The sequence below is a fragment of the Lactuca serriola genome, chromosome 5 (assembly GCF_051521515.1).
Source record: "Lactuca serriola cultivar US96UC23 chromosome 5, Lser_US96UC23_V15, whole genome shotgun sequence".
In the NCBI taxonomy this organism is placed as follows: Eukaryota; Viridiplantae; Streptophyta; class Magnoliopsida; order Asterales; family Asteraceae; genus Lactuca; species Lactuca serriola.
Window position 1 is genome coordinate 222114502 of NC_136412.1, and position 15078 is coordinate 222129579.

Below are 15078 nucleotides of genomic sequence, written 5' to 3' on the forward strand. Positions count from 1 at the left end.
TGTGTGTCTTGAGTAGTAGAATAAGAAGGTATTGCGTCAAGGAGTTGGAGAAGGGAGGCAAGCTTGCAGATATGAGGTTATTTTGTGCTTTAGAAGCTCTAGGAGGTAAATAGCTCCAACCTTTATGCTTATATGATGTAGATCTTGCCTTATTAGCTTTATAACACCTTTCTTGTCCCAAAAAGTCCAAATATTGTGCATGTTGTGTTTTGGACGTGATAAGCCGTCCTTTCAGACCCTAGAAAGGGTCCTAAGTGATAAAAATGATGTCATAATGGCTAAAAGTGTCCCATGCATGTATTAGAAAGGTCTTAATGGGTTAAGACCATGTATTAAAGACTTTTTGGACGACAAAAGTCTTAAAGTTTAAGACTTTATGGTTCCGAGGTTCGTTTAGTCCATGGATCTGAAATTTGGGCCCAAGTGCTTAAGCCATTAAGAACTTATTAAGGATTTGGTAAAACCAACATACACCCCGCGTAAGTTTTGTATGCCCAGTGTACTGAGTCAACCACCTAGATGGTGGTCAACGCAAGGCAGAGTACGCCCATCGTACGCCCTCTGATGGGCTTTTGATGATTTGGGCTTCGGGATTGGGCCACTTTTAGACCAGTTTTACTTGGGCCTTGCTGGACTTTTTAAATAGGTGTGTTTTGGGTCGGTTTTGGTAATGGATCTTAAAATGAGGCCCAATTAGGAAGTTGGGCCCAATTTGGAAAATTAGGCCAATGATGGGCCTTATATATTTAGACTTTTGTATCATGGACTTGGTATTGGGCCTTGGTCCAAATTAGAGAAAGAGCAAAATAGACTATTGCTCTATGTGGGACCCTTGGTCAAGATTGATATGCCAATTTTTGACTTAGTATTCGTTATTTTGGATAGTTCGAGATTTTCGATGAGACAGCAGTCGGAGACTGTCTTTCCAGTTCAACACTACTTGTGAGGTGAGTTTTCCTCACTATACTCAAGGGTCGAAGGCACCAAGGCCAGCCCTTTGGATTGTTATCCTATTTCATTGTTAGTGTGATCTGTTATATCAAAATCCTGGTAGATAGGATGTTTCTATGTGGTTATGATCGGTTAGATCGGTATCCTGGTAGATAGGATGTTTGTATGCTTAGTGATCTGTAGCTCGGTTTGTCTGTCTGTAGACTATTATGTGATTATCTGATATATGCGCACATGATTGATTGGTGGTTGAGGCTTATGTACTTTGTGCGAGAGCCAACAGACCGGGGCATTCCAACCTAATGGTTGTGGGTCGAGAGTATTCCATCCCGATGATGACTGGACTCATAGTATGTGGGCATTCTAACCCGATGGTTGTGGGACGAAGGTATACCATCTCGATGATGATTGGACCATAGTATGTTAGCATTCCAACCCGATGGTTGAGGGCCTGGGGCAGTCCAACCCGATGGTTGATTGGGCTCATAGTATGTTGTTATTATATGTGTGTTATTTGTTGTGCGGGTATTTTGAGGAACTCACTAAGCTTCGGGCTTACAGTTTTGGATTTTGTTTCAGGTACTTTGGATGATCGCGGGAAGGCGAAGGCGTGATTGTGCACCTCTTCACATTTTATGATTTTGATTACTGATATACTCTGACATGAAACTATTTTGAAAACATTTTATAATAAATAATGATTTCTGGATGTTTGAAAAAGTTTAAAATTTTTGTGAAATTTATGGATGTTACAGTATCAAGGTAATATTCAGATCTTGTTGAGTTCGACGGTCTTGAAGAATCATTCTTTTTGTTTGTTGTATCCTTGTAAACAAACACCTGGAGTTAGTCGAATTTGTTTTAAGAAAACTGTGTCAAACACAGCGATCAACTTCCATTAATTATTGTTTGGTTTTCGTTTATGGTGGTTATAGTTTCCTCCAAAGATTTATTTGGGATGGGAATATGGACTAAAGAAAGATTTGTTGGGTTGCACGTCTTTCTTATATAGATGTTTGTTGTAATCACATCATCTCCCAACAAGGGTAACACAGTGAAGCTTCTTAGAGCCTTATGTTACACATTGATATGAGTGATATTGAATGAGAGGAACTCAAGACTTTTCAAAATGAAGTTTAATTCCCCATTAAAGATAGAATACGACTTTCAATTGCTTTGATACAATTGGATAAAATATCAGACCAACAAGAGTAGTATAAATTGGTTAGATAGTTGTATTAATCTTGTTTATTCTTTTGCCATGTAATTGCTTATGATCACTTTCTTCCTAGTTTTGTTTTTATTACAATTGTCTTTTCTTCAATAAAATAAAATTAACAACATAGGAAATTGGGTTGAAAGTTTCTAAAGATTTTAAAGTTAGATGAAAATAAATTGTATCATAAAATCAAATGTTATTGTCATCATCCGCTCTTTAAGATCGAGAGTTCAGGAAAGGTTTAAAAATTAATTCATAATATATTTGTTGTTAAACAAAAATGAAAGTAAATAGTATCTTAAAATCAGTGCCATAGGATTCAAATGTAGGTAGCTCATCAAAAACCAACCAGAAAACACTACGGCTATTGTCGCACATAATTAGCCTAGATACCACGTACGATGCATTCCAAACATTGGTACTAATAAATCACCATAACAAGGATACTAAACGTATAAAAATGCTTCATATCAACATTTCACACACGGGAATCCAAATACATGATTGTGGTTAGGTTCATTGGTCTCATGTAGTCGTCTGTCCCATTCACTATCTTTTCAACGATCAATCTGCATGCTCGTTCTGACGGATGGAACGCATCCCAAAACACAAACTCGTCTCTGTTTTCGCACAAGTTTGAATACGCATTACAAAAATCTAACCCATTGTATGCTCCTTGTCCACAGCAAGCCGATTTTGAAGTTACAAATCCTGCATGCATAATCATTTGAAACGGTCAAATCCCACTTAATCATTACAAATGGTTTTTCACGAAAATGGTTCTTACCATAGGCCTGAGGATTGTTCATATCATATCAAAGTACATCAGTCTTGTGTTGGCTGAAATAAACACTTCAGTGCCCAATTCAGCATTAAGGTTTTTAACCATTTGGTCTACTTGTGGTTCAAACAACTCCGCTGCAGCTTGAAGATCGGTTGAACATTCACCACTAAGCTCATTATGTTGCGCAATCTCTGCTGGTGCGCAGCCTAGTGGTCTAGAACCTAACAGTATTGCCCTCCTAACTCCCATTTCGTACATTTTCTGTGTGATAGTTAACAACATTAGTTTTTCTCCAACATCGTCATCCTAATGAATTCTTGACAACAGCTTAATTACCATCAAAATCTTGCGATACTCTGACACAAGGTAGATGACATACTCTGGAAGAGTATATTGTAGAGACCTAGTAGAAAACGGGACCAAGTAATAGTTGTTCACGAAATCATTACCCCCCAACGAAACAAGAACTAACGCTCGGTTTACTATATCCTTTGCTTTTTCTTCTCCTACTAAAGAACTCAGTTTTTGTTGGTAAACCTTAAAGTACTCTAATTGTAAGGGCATTGCAATTATCTCTCCCTGTGATGATTAAATTTTGTTTACACACAGACACATATAAATATATTGTTAATTACACTTTTCGTCAACTTACAAACTGGAATCCTGTATCGTTGAGTATTCCTACTCCGGCAGAAGCAAAGTTTGCACCTAAAGGAAGCTTTTCTTCATGCAATTCCAGACTCAAAAACGGAAGTACAGGTTCAGACCCGATGTGCTCACCTGTTTATAACGCATAATATTGAATTATCTCATCCAGTCACATGCGTATGCACAGAATCAAAGCAATAGAATCGGGGGTTTTAAACATGGAACAGAAGAAAAGAAGTAAGACATCCATAAAAGATGCAAAGAAACATGGCATATATGTGTAAAAGAAGCAAGGAAAAACTGAACTGATAATGTCAGGGATGTTAAGGCCATTGGAGAAGCGGCCGGTTGGAAGCTTTGAGGGAGAGTCGATGCTGTAAGGGAAGATGTCTGCACGTGCAGGAGTTATCAAGAAGTTGTTGTTGCCGTTATCAACCAGAGAGTCGCCAAACACGAAAAATGGTCGTGGTTGGTTTACTTCAGGAGCACCATAAATCCCTTTTATTACCAAAAACAGCCTGAAAACGAATAATAGAATACCCATTATAGAGAGAGGATCAGAGGAGCGAGACTATCGTTACAAATTATTGACTTTCCAACGTATAAATAACAAATTTAAAGGACTCGGTTACATCGGATGAAATACTAGACGTTACTGCAAATCTGGGTTCGAAAAGTCAGCGTTGACTCTCGTCAAAAGTTTACTTTTGTCGCAAAGACTATAATAATCCATATAGAAAAATTATATAACATTTATTACTATTTATTACAATTTAACTTTATATACCATTTGTTGCTAATTATTGTAATAAATTTTATATAGAGTATTTTTTAGGAACAAAACATTTTAATTAAATAAAGTCAAAGTCAACGGATAACAAAATTAACCAGCATGGTCAAACAGTATATTGACAAAATGAGAGTCCACCAAAAAAAATGATTTTATAACCCTAACAAATGCCGTAGTCAGTGGCGGATCTAGTTCAACTTAATGTGAAAAAATATATAAAAAAAGAGATATATGTTTTTATATTAAGATGCAACGAATAATATAATATGTTTTGCGAATTAATAGGCTGTGAAAACCTAATGTTTGTGGCACATACAATCTTTTCTTTATTTACTTTTTCCAATCAAATTCAACACGCACAATTGTAGTAGTAAATCCTTCAATAGCTTGCATCGTATTTTAGTTTTATAGATTAAAAATTAAACAGATTGGTTAAAGTTATATGAAGAACATGAATAAGTGTTTGATTCAAACATAAAATGATAAAAGAATTTCGTAGAGTTCAAAAATCAAGAACACTATTAGAAAAATATATATGGAGATCTTTAAAATTAACAACATCCAGTGGGTTATCCTATTTGATTCAAACATAAACAAAATCGTTTACCACCAGTATCTTACTCCATCCATCATTATTTTTTTCCATGATCAGAAGATGCTAATCACACTCAGACCAGGAACAAAATCGAGAAAAAACTAAACTAGTCTTAGCTAATATCTATCTAACAAGATCAAACATAATCGATAAAAATCAAAACAAATTTATACAAATCGAAATGCAATAATCGATGAACCCAATCAACTCATCGTGTTATTCTTCACTCTTAATCATGTTTTCTTATTTTTTGACATTTCCTAAGATATTTCACAAAAGCAACCTGTCATCCCTTCAACACACAAACTCAACACCAAAGCTAGAAAATTTCTTAGATTCTTAGTTCATCTTCAAAGACGATTTGGAGGTTGAATACAAAGATAGAACCAACGATGGTGGTGACTGGTGAGGTCGTGTTTTTGGTTCGATAGTTGGTTGGTGGCGTGTGTTAGGGTTAGATGTTGTGTACAGATTTTGAATTTGGGGTTACAAATGTTGTGTATAGATGTAAGGTGGGTGGAATTTGTGATTCTTATATGCTTTATTATAGTAGTTGCATGTAGAAATTATTTCCTCTTGTTTCCTGAAAGATATGCTAGTTGCAGGTCCATTTCACATACCTTAAGAATAAGTTTTGAAAGTATGTTTACAATTACCTGACTTTACACCCATATCATTTTCTTTTTTGTAGAGTGACTAAATAAAATGAAGGGGCTCAAAGTAGATGTAGCTTATATGGATACAAATGTTGTAAGTATACTAATTGTTCAAAAAAGTTTTCAAAATAAAAGGAAGCATCAGGCAATGGTTTTTAAAAATAGATTTTTTTTTTTCTTTTATTGTTTCCATGGATGTGCCTTTTGGTGTTTGCATAAACGGTCTTTTGGTCAATTGACAGTTTGCAAAGTTACTGTACCTTTTGGTAGTTTCTTTTTGCTACTAAAATCTATACTTGATTGGTGTACTAGCATATGTGTTGATTATGCATCATATCTAATATACATGAAAGTTTGACTTATCACATAGGTTTATAAAAATGTGAGACTATTAGGGTGTGTTTGGAATAGAGTATTTGAGACCTTCTTGCTTTTCTAATGTTTGATAAAACTCTTTGTTTTGACAAAAAAATTAAGTTTGACACTATAAACTTTTAGCATTTAGTTTTAAAAAAATAATCAAATGTTAAAAGTTATCTCATGTAGCATTTAAAAAAAATACATAACCGTTAGTTTTTTCGAACACACCCTTAATCGAGTGTCGAAAATTCTTTAAGTTGCAATTTTCAACCACGTGGGTCTTTTTTTGTAATGTTTACGGACCATGTCTATGAAAAAATTATGCACAGGCACACATATCCATGAAAAAATTATACACAAGGATGTATCCTGTAAATTTCTATTACACGGGACCATTTATGTTAATAACGTTAAGTTTTAGTTTAATATAAAGCATGTTGTGAATTTTAATAACTGGAATTACTTTATTGATTTATGGTTTAGTTGCATAATTTAGTGTTATTCATTCATGTAGGTTCAAAATTGTATGAAACATATCAATGTTTATGGACCATTTATGTTGATAATGTTATGTTTTAAATTTTTATTTGGGTAATTATGAGAAATAGCAAAGTATCTTACTCTTTTTAGCAATATAGGCAAGATAATTTATTTTTACTATATTACAGTATTAACCAATAACGACAATATGGAAATCAAACGAAATAATTAGATGATGATATGATAAAAATGTGGCTATTTTAAATTATTTATTATTTTAATTTTTTTTATAAATCGTCCTATTTAACTTGAAATTTTGATATAGACATATAGTTGATTTTTGGTTCTCATTTTTGTAAGAATATCTTCAAACTATGTGGGGTTTTCGTTTTTCAATTGTTAATGAATAATATATATATATATATATATATATATATATATATATATATATATATATATATATATATATATATATATATATATATATATATATATATATATATATATATATGGAAAAGTTCAATAGAGAACCATAATTATTAGTTCTTTAAGGAACCAAATCTTTTTTTTTTCAATTTCTAAAGTTTATTCTTTATCGAAAAAAAAATCTAAAAATATCTAAATTCATATATTAACATTGTGAACGTGAAAAATAATTTTCGGATTCACGTTGTGAATTTTCAAAAATTCACATTGTGAATTTGATGTAAAAAAATCGAATTTTATATCATTAGAAAAATGATAAAAAGTTATGAATTTCGGTATTTTTAGTTTTTTTTTTTGATAAAAAATAAGTTTTAAAAATTGAAAAAAGATTGGTTCCTTGGTTAATTATGGTTCTTTATTGAACCTCACCCTATATATATATATATATATATATATATATATATATATATATATATATATATATATATATATATATATATATATATATATATATGGGTGCGATCGATTGAGAACTCATAATTTCTCGAGAACCGAAGAACTAAAAGTGGAGCGTTGGATCACAACTAATTCACTAAGGGCATTATTGTAATCTTATCAATCTCATTTAATGTTTAATTTTTTGTGTTATTGTAAATATTAATATAAATGTCTAAAAAATACATAATAAATCAAATTTTCGGATTTTTTCAAAAATATTTTTTTTTAAGTTTTTTTTAAGTGCTGATTTTTTAATTTCTTTATGGAAAACATGAATTTTTGAAAAAAAAATATTAAAAAAAATGACTGCAATTTTTTTTAAAAACATTTAAAAATCAATAAAATTAAAAAAAAAAAAAAAAAAAAAAAAAAAAAACCTGGATTATTTAAAAAATACTATAGTTTTTTAACCAACAAAATCAAAATTTTTGGTACATTTATGTATATTTTTACAAGTGCATATATGCATATTTAATATATTATAATATTTGTAAAACATTTATAGGAAAACTCATTTTATTTACCAATCTTTAAACACAATAAAATAAGTATTTTATTCCATACAATACAAAATACTTATAAAAAACAAAAAAATGCTATAAAGTTTCAAAGCGTTTTCATGTATTCGTGTCAATATTTTCATATGTTTTTCAATTTATCATTTTTCACCTCTTCAATATTCAACACAATTTCTTCGAAATCTACAAGAAAATTAAAAAGAAATCGGTTGATGCAAAAACACTCATAAAAATACATATGTGATTTACATATGAATTACATGTAATTCGTATGTGATTTACATATGAATCACATGTAATTCATATGTGGTTTACATGTGAATCACATGTAATTCATATGTTAATTACATTTGAATCACATCTAATTCATATATGAATTACATGTGATTCATATGTGAGTAACATGTGATTTACATGTGAATCACATGGTAAATCACATGTAATTCATATGTAATTTACATGTGAATCATGTGTAACTTATATGTGAATTACATGTGAATCGCATCTAATTCATATTTGAATTACATGTGATTCATATGTGAATAACATGTGATTTACATGTGAATAAAATGTGATCCATATGTGAATCACATGTAATTCATATGTGAATTACATGTGTATCACATGTGATTCATATGTGATTTACATATGAATCACATGTAATTTACTTAATAAGGTTTGAAAAAAAAATCAAGAAGAGAAGAAAAAAAGTTACACAATGGATTTTGTAGAAGGTTCTTACTATTGGTTCCAACATCAATCATGATAGGAAGAATGTGTTACAATAAAAAAAAAAGGAAAAAGATATATGTTTGCATGTGAGAAATTTTAGAAATATGTATATATTGAGATGGATAATGTGCAAACATTACTCTCTAAGGATTTATTCCAGCTGCAGTGTCTTCTCAAAATATAAAAGGCATGACTCTATACGCTCCGTTTTCTCAAAAGTCTATGGGAGTACCTGTTTACCGATCTCCTGAGAATACAAGCGATTTTGAAAGAGTATCAACATTAAGCTGGTGAGTTCATAAGAATGTTTTTGTAATGTAAACTTGTCATTGAATCTGTAAAAATGTTTGTATGCTTCTCAAGAAAATCCAATATTTTCTAGTGTATATGTTCGTTACCATACTTTGGAGTAGTATATGAAAATGTTAGTTAGTATGCCTGGTTATCACCAGCTGTATTGTATAACGTTGTTTTTTATGAAAGACCCTTGTGTGAAAACCCTGACTATCACCAGTAATGTATAAAATGTTCTGTATGAAAACCTTGGTTACCACCAGTATGTATAATAGTCTTATTACTTAAAATAAAACCCATGTATTGTATTCCCTGGAATCCTCCAGTGTAATGTATAGTAGTTCTATTAATTAAAATAAAACTAATGAAGAATGAAATCCCGTAAACATATGGTTAGTTTATATTGTTATGAGTTGTATAACCATGTTTGATATGACTGATGACCTCTGCGACGTTCTTCAGGCATCGGATGGTATGATGTTTGTCACCCCAGGCATGCCTGCCTAACTATAGCTAGTAGTTTAGGTGTGGGATTGTCGGTCCCGAATAAATCTATTCACAAATCTCAGGTTCTCCCTCTAGGAGACTCTGGTTACACTAATGATAGGATTTAGCCCACACCCCGAAGGGTACGATTGAAGTGATGTGTCACAACCCTATATTAACTAGTTCACGTGTAATATTATATCGTTCTCTTGTACTTGAAATCGTATGTATACTTTCGTAGAGTTGTAATAATTATACTTAAATAATTATTTAGTATTGTACTCTTGTATTCAGAAAGTAGTAATGTATACCATAAACTATATCTACCATAGTTTATATGTTTGTTAATGTATAAGCTCTAAGATGGTAAAACTGTGTATTGAAATCCCAAACTATACCTATTATAGTTTGCATGTGTGTTATGTACTCGACTCATGTATTGTTCTGAAAACCATGCAATTATAGTTGTAAGTTGAAAACCATCCTTATGTCCAACATGTTACAAAAGAGATAAAATATCTAAATACTTTATAAAATGTAGTGATCTTTTGGTTGTATCAATTGCATAAGTTTTAATCCTGTTGAAATTATTTGCATAAAGTCACAAAAATTATTTGTGTTTGGCTTGTATCCCCCCTCCTAAAAACGTTAAAAAGGTAAAAGTGTAGGGGTATGAACTCACTGTTGGTTGTGTGTAGGTACCGGACCATGAGACTGTAATGAGGACCATCGAGTTGTTATACGTGGAATAAACGGAAACCTAATAATAATTAAACACATATATGTATTTTTATTAGCGAAACCATTAATTATAGTGTTGGAAAACACTTTCTTTTGGGTTAGTAATGTTACCGTGACTTGTTTGAATTGGGAAAAGCGGGTTGTCAGCCAAGATTCACGGTTTAAGGCTGATTTCGGCTGGGATCTCGGGTTTACGGCTGTGAACTGTTTTCGGCTTGGAACTGATTTCGGCCGTGAACTGTTTCCAGCTGTGAACGGTTTTCGGTCTTTGAAGATTTGAAGGTTGTTCTTGGTGTTCTTGATGTTCATGGTTTTCTTGGTGAAAAACTTGATGATTTGAAGGTTTGTTCTTGAAGATATGAATGTTCTTGGGAGAGATTTGAAAGAATTTTTGAGTGAAAATGATGAAAATGAGGAATCTCTACGGGAAAACTATATATATCGGTTGAGTTTACGGCCGAAATCGGGTTCTCGGCCGTAATCAGGTTTTTGGCCGTGAACTCAATGCTGACGGGATTTTTGCTGATTTTTGAAGGAAAACTCGGTTTTTCGTGCGATTTTGGTTCCGACTCTTATATAAATTTTATTTATATAATTGAAATGATTTTTTAACCCACAAGAATTTAATGGAACAATAAAAATTCAAATTTTTATTTAATTGAATTTGAGTATCGCTGACGGAAAAAAGGTTCGAGTTGTCACATCATCTCCCCGATAGAGGGAATTTCGTCTCAAAATTCGAACATAGAATACAATCATGGACTTGGAAAAATATGTGGGTACTTCTGTTGCATTTGATCTTCTCTCTCCTAAGTGAATTTTGGTCCCCGCTTGGCATTCCAACGGACCTTCACTATTGGTATACGACTTTGTTTTGTTCGTTTGACTTCCCGATCCATGATTTCGACTAGTTCTTCCACGAAGTTAAGGTTCTCGTTAATCTCAATTTCATTGAGTGGAATCATAAGGGTTTCGTCGGATAGACACTTTTTAAGGTTTGACATGTGGAAGACGGGATGAATGTTGCTAAGCTCTTGTGGTAATCGGAGTTTGTAAGCTACAGGACCGATCCTAGCGAGGATCTCGAATGGTCCAATGTATCTCGGATTCAACTTTCCATGCTTTCCAAAGCGTAACATGCTCTTCCAGGGTTAGACCTTCAATAGAACGCGGTCACCAACCTGGAACTCTAAGGGTTTTTGTCTTCTGTCGGCGTAGCTCTTTTGTCTATCTCTAGAGGCTTTCAGTCGTTCTAGGATTTGCACGATCTTTTCGGTGGTTTCTCGAATGATTTCCGGACCTGTGACTGCCAAAGTCTATAACACATGCTCTCCACATGTCTTCCAACGTCTGAATGGTCCTCTCACTCTGCCCGTCAATTTGCGGATGGTAAGCTGTGCTCATATCCAGCTTAGTTCCAAGAGCCTTCTGTAGTGACTGCCAAAATCTCAAGCTAAATCTGCTATCCCGATCAGAGATAATGGACACAGGAACACCATGCAGTCGAACCATCTCTTGGATGTAGGTTTGGGTCAGTCTCTCCATCTTGAATGTTTCTTTGATTGGCAAGAAGTGGGCAGACTTAGTCGGTCTATCGAAGATTACCTAAATAGTGTCATAGCCACTCAGAGTCTTGAGCAATTTGGTGATGAAGTCCATTGTAATTCGTTCCTACTTCCACTCAAGTATTTCAAGCTGTTAAAGTAGACCTGAGGGCTTTCGATATTCCGCCTTCACCTTGGCGCAAGTCAGGCACTTGCCCACGAAGGTAGCAATCTCTGCTTTCATGTTTGGCCATCAATAGAGCCTTTTAAGATCCAGATCTTATCCGAACCTGGGTGAACGGAATATCGTGTCCTGTGAGCTTCGCTCATGACAATCTCTCTGTAACCATCAAACTTTGGGGTCCAAATCCGATTCATAAAATAGTAGACTCCATCTCCCTTGATCTCTAAGTTCTTTTCCTTTCCCCTCAGAGTTTCATCCGACATGTTCTCTGGTTTCAAGGCTTCCAGTTAAGCCTACTTGATTTGGGCAGACATATGTGAATGGACGGTTATTGTTAGTGCCTTCACTCTGCGTCTTGAGTACTCTTTCCGGCTAAGGGAATCTGCTACCACATTGGCATTGCCGGGATGATAGCGTATTTCACACTCATAATCATTGAGTAGCTCTACCCATCGTCTCTGCCTCATGTTCAACTCCTTTTGATAAAAATTGTGATCTAGACTTTTGTGGTCGGTGAACACAGTACACTTGGTTCCATAGATAAAATGTCTCCATATCTTTAATGCAAAGACCACTGCTCCCAACTCCAGGTCGTGAGTTGTATAATTGACTTCGTGTGCCTTCAGTTTGTCACGATGCATAAGCAATAACTTTTCCTCGCTGCATGAGTACACAACCTAGGCCCTGATTGGATGCATCGCATTAGACAACGAATTCCTCTGTCCCTTCTGGCAAAGACAAGATAGGTGTGCTACATAAGGCCTGCTTCAAGTTTTGGAACGCAGTGTCTTGCTTTTCTCCTCAACTAAAGGTTACACCTTTCTAAGTCAGGGTGGTTAGAGGCTTAGCAATTCTGGAGAAGTTATGGATAAACCTGCGATAGTAGCCAGCAAAACCCAATAATTAACGGATTTCTGTGGGTGTCTTCGGTGCTGACCAATTCTCAATCGCCTTAATTTTTTAAGGGTCCACATGTATGCCTTCCTTGCTAACCACATAACCGAGGAAAGTTACCTTTCTGATCCAGAATTCACATTTGGAGAATTTTGCATATAGCTTCTCCGCTCTTAAGGTTTCAAGCACTTGCCTCAAGTGTTGTCTATGATCTTCCTCACTCCAAGAATAGACAAGTATATCATCAATGAATACTATCACGAACTTGTCTAGGAAGGGGCGGCACACCCGATTCATCATATCCATGAATAGCACAGGTGCATTGGTTAGACCAAAGGGAATCACCATAAACTCATAGTGACCATATCGACTCTGAAATGTTGTCTTAGGAATATCACCCTCATGGACTCGCAATTGATGGTACCCTAATCTCAGGTCTATCATTGAGAAGTAGTTGGCTCCTTGGAGTTGATCGAAGGGGTCGTGGATTCAGGGAAGAGGGTAGGGATTCTTAATGGTGAGTTTGTTTAGTTCGCGATAATCTATGCACATCCGAAAGCATCCAGCCTTCTTTTTCACAAATAAGACTGGGGCTCCCCAGGGTGAGAAGCTTGGTCTTATGAATCCTTTGTTGAGCAGTTCATTGAGATGGCTGGATAACTCTTGCATTTCTATCGCCGCTAGACGGTAAGGAGATTTGGCTATAGGGTTAGCCCCGGGGATTATGTCGATTTGGAACTCGACATGGCGTTCGGGAGGGGCTCCGAAAAGATCTTCGGGGAAGATATCAGGAAAGTTTTAGACTTCAGGGATGTTCTCGATATCTTTAACTTCCTGCTTTTCGTTAACGACATGGGCTAGGAACGCTTGACAATACTTTCGCAGATACTTTTGCGCTTTGATGCATGAAATGATACGAGGGTATTTGCTGAGTTTATCGCCATAGATGATGAGGGCTTCACCGTTTGGCAGATTGAGGTGAATGGATTTCTCGAAACAAAGAATATCCGCACGAAGAAGACTTAACTAGTCCATGCCGATGATGACATCGAAGCTCTTAACGGAGACCAACATGAGATCGATGGGAAAGGAATGATCGTTCAGGGTAAGGGTACAACCTATGAATACGTCGTTAGTGCTCTCTTTCTTATTGTTAGCCATCTCGACGGTAAATATTTTGGTTAGAGGTTGGGATTTATGCTTGAGTAGGTGGTTAAATGCATGACTAACAAAACTTCTCTCTGCACCACTAGAAAAAAGAATACATGCATAAGAGTTGTCGAGGAGGAACGTACCCATAACTACGGTGGGATTAGCAACTGCCTCCTTCTGGCACATCACTAGCACTCTCCCTGTGTTGCCATCTTTTGTTGCTTTTGGGAAATTCATCTTGAAGTGACCGGTCTCACCACATCCATAACAGGCCTGGCTTACTCCAACTCTAAGAGCCTGACTAGTGAGTTGAACTTGTGTCTTGCAAAAAAGGGTTGTATGCCCCTTTTTGCCGCAGTTGGTTCCTTACATATCACGACACTCTCCGTGATGATGGAAGTTACACTTGTCGCACCTTGGGAGGGTTCCAACATATCTACTAACAGGTGCTTGTGTTGCGGGGGCAACAGTAAGAGTGGTAGCAGCATGAATTGCCACTAATTGTAGCTTCTTGGAGGGCTCCTGCGAAGATTTGCCCTTGCATTTGTTACAAAACTTTTTCTTCCCACCACTTTCCTTGGGTGGTTCGTGAGCACCTGGCATGGGATCCTGGTGATCCTTAGGGTTAATCAAAGTTTGCGTCAATCGTTTGGCACTATCAAACGTCAGCGGGTTAGCATCCAGGACATTTCCTTGAGTTGGGGGTGTCAATCCCCATATGAATCTTTCTACTTTCTTGCTCTCTGGGGTGACCATCCCCAGGCAGAGAAGAGCAAGATCACTAAATCTATCAGTGTAAGCAGCAATGTCTGAGCCCTTCATCTTTAGGCTCCAGAGCTCCTGCTCCAACTTCTGCATTTCACCATGAGGGTAGTACTCAGCAAGCATCAGTTCTTTCAGATGCTCCCAACTCATGGCATTAGCCACCAGAAGAGTTAGGGATTTGACTTGGCCATTCCACTAAGTTAGAGCTCTGTCGATGAAGGTGCACGCTACAAACTTCACCTTGCTGATTTGGGATAAGCACATATCTCAAAGATGGATTATGTCTTCTCAAATCATCGAGTCAGAGCAATTACACCTCCGGTGCCATCAAAATACCGTGGCTTGGCATTAGTAAAATATT

The 15078-nt window shown here is 35.4% G+C and overlaps 1 pseudogene; it reads right to left on the minus strand.

The window, feature by feature from the left end:
• Window positions 1-2598: 2598 nt before the first annotated feature.
• On the minus strand, window positions 2599-14867 carry LOC145050210 (GDSL esterase/lipase At5g33370-like; annotated as a pseudogene).
• Between the last annotated feature and the right edge of the window lie 211 nt (window positions 14868-15078).